Raw genomic sequence first — 2,797 nt, forward strand, 5'->3', positions numbered from 1 at the left:
GCCTATAATCCCACTTTGGGAGAGTGACAGAGGAGGATTGCTTCAGCCCGGGAGTTTGAGACCAGCTTGGGCAACACAGCAAGACTCCATCTCTACAGAGAAAAAAAAAAAAAAACTTAAAAAACAAACAAACCTCCCCCAGAAATAACTGTTATGATTACATTGTAAAAATAATAATAAAATAATGATAGGGTTGTAGGTTACAAACCATTTATGAAGTGCAACATCCCTCTGCAGCTGGTTGGCTGTCCCTAAAAGGGTATATCAATCTTACCTGGACTTTGTGCCAAGCTCTCTGGGCACCTGGAAAACCAACTGTAGAGTGTAGGTGGATGGCCACTCTCCACAGCTGACCACTACAATAGATGTCCAGAAGGGAAGAGGCCAACCTTGGCCAAGCTCAGCTCACGCTGGTGAAGCAGCAGGGGACCAGAGAAAGGATAGTGTGGTGGTTTGGAGCAGGATGGTGAAACAAGACTGCCCAGGGGAGGTAGGTGCCCTTGGTAAGTGACTTAACCTCTCTGTGCCTGAGTTTCTTTGCCTGAAAAATAGGGGTGCTAATCATGCCTACTTCATGGGGTAGTTACACAGATTTAATGCTTGTGAAGTGCTTAAGAATGGTGTCTGGCACTGTCAGTACTATTTTTTTTTTTTTTTTTTGAGACGGAGTCTCACTCTGTCGCCCAGGCTGGAGTGCAGTGGCCGGATCTCAGCTCACTGCAAGCTCCGCCTCCTGGGTTTACGCCATTCTCCTGCCTCAGCCTCCCGAGTAGCTGGGACTACAGGTGCCCGCCACCTCGCCCGGCTAGTTTTTTTGTATTTTTTTAGTAGAGATGGGGTTTCACTGTGTTAGCCAGGATGGTCTCGATCTCCTGACCTCGTGATCCGCCTGCCTCGGCCTCCCAAAGTGCTGGGATTACAGGCTTGAGCCACCGTGCCCGGCCTGTAAGTACTATTTTTTATAGTAACTACTATCAATTGTATCAGACTGTGCTGCCAAACCACCACCAAGCTCTGCCTTAGTGTAGATTTCCCCCAAAAGCAAAGCCTACAATAAAGATTCAGGGGCAAATGGTTTAAGTGGGGAAGTGACACAAGGAAGGACAGGGAGCCAATATAGGGTGTGATGCTGAGTAAGCTGCCACTCCAGGCAATGGGGCTCCTCCACAGGGCATCCTTTGAAAAACCTGTGGAACACTGCTCAAAATTCTGTCACTGAGGGACAAGAACACCAAGGTGTTTATCTACCAACTCATCCCTCATTGGCTGAGGGCTGCTTCAAGATTTTCTCCTTGACATTTGGCATTTCCTGCCTGCCCCATGCTTTGTCAAAAACACACAGGTGGCTGTTCCCTTTAATGAGAACTGTCTACCAAAGCTTCGGAGAGCACCCTGCAGGCACATTGCCCACAGGGTCTGCCACAAGTTGTGATAACTTTGTAGCACTCCAGGTGGAACAATTTGGTAGTTCTCAACTTTTGTTGTTACTGTTTTTGTTTTTGTTTTTGGAGTTTTGAAGACGGGGTCTGTTCTATTGCCCAGGCTGGAGTGCAGTGGCGTGATCACGACTCATTGCAGCCTTGACCACCCAAATTTGAGGATCCTCCCACCTCAGCCTCCCAAGTAGCTGGGACCACAGGCATGCACCACCATGCCTGGCTACTGTTTTTTTTATTTCTAATAGAGACAAGGTCTCACTATATTGCCCAGGCTTCAACTCCTGCTAATCCAAACAATACTGCAATCCATCATTTTGCATATGTGCCCGTGTATCCACAGAATACATTCCTAAAAGTAGAACTGCTGGGCCAAAGGGTGTATACATTTGTCATTTTGATGGATGCAGTCAAATCAGGCAGCCTGTGAAGTCGCCTGTCCTCTGCACTCTTGCCAACATTCATGTTAACACTCTGATCCTTGTCAATCTGGTAGATGAAAAAATAGTACTCATACTTTAAAATTTCATTTTTAAAAATCTAATTGAGGTTGGCATCTTTTCATGTATTTGAAAGCCATCTGTACTCCTAATACGTTAATGAATCTACACAATGACCAATGAAAGCTGCTAATGGTACACAGAGACAACCAGGCGTCACGTGCTGCCTGCCAAGAGAACACAGCACACCCATCAAATATTCTTGCCAAAAACATCAAGCGTGAGTCTGACCAAGCTTCTAAATGTAATCACCATTTATAGAAAACACAGGGGACAGAGGGGCATAATAAGTGACACATGGGATTGCAATTACCAAAATACAGATTGGGGGAAATCCTCAGGACAAATGACTCCATTTTTTTCAACAAATGAAATGGAAGGGGAAGGAGGGGTAGGGAGAAACAGAGAGATTATATATTAAAAGAGATTTAATATATAGTAGGATGAACCACAGGACTTCCACATCTAGGAAGATAGAGCAGAAGTACTTTTCCCTATTTCTCCTGCTAAGTAAAACTAAGAACCTTTGACACTGTATATAAAATAAGAATAAGAAAACTCAGGCTGGGCGCCATAGCTCATGCCTGTAATCCCAGCACTTTGGGAGGCTGAAGCAGATGGATCACTTAAGGCCAGGAGTTTGAGACCATCCTGCCCAACATGACAAAACCTGTATCTACCAAAACTACAAAAATTAGCCAGGCATGGTGGCTCATGCCTGTGATCCCAGCTGCTCAGGAGGCTGAGGCACGAGAATTGCTTGAACCCAGGAGTTTGAGACCATCCTGCCCAACATGACAAAACCTGTATCTACCAAAACTACAAAAATTAGCCAGGCATGGTGGCTCATGCCTGTGATCC

Source organism: Colobus angolensis, unplaced genomic scaffold, assembly GCF_000951035.1.
Source record: "Colobus angolensis palliatus isolate OR3802 unplaced genomic scaffold, Cang.pa_1.0 Scaffold114, whole genome shotgun sequence".
Taxonomy (NCBI): domain Eukaryota; kingdom Metazoa; phylum Chordata; class Mammalia; order Primates; family Cercopithecidae; genus Colobus; species Colobus angolensis.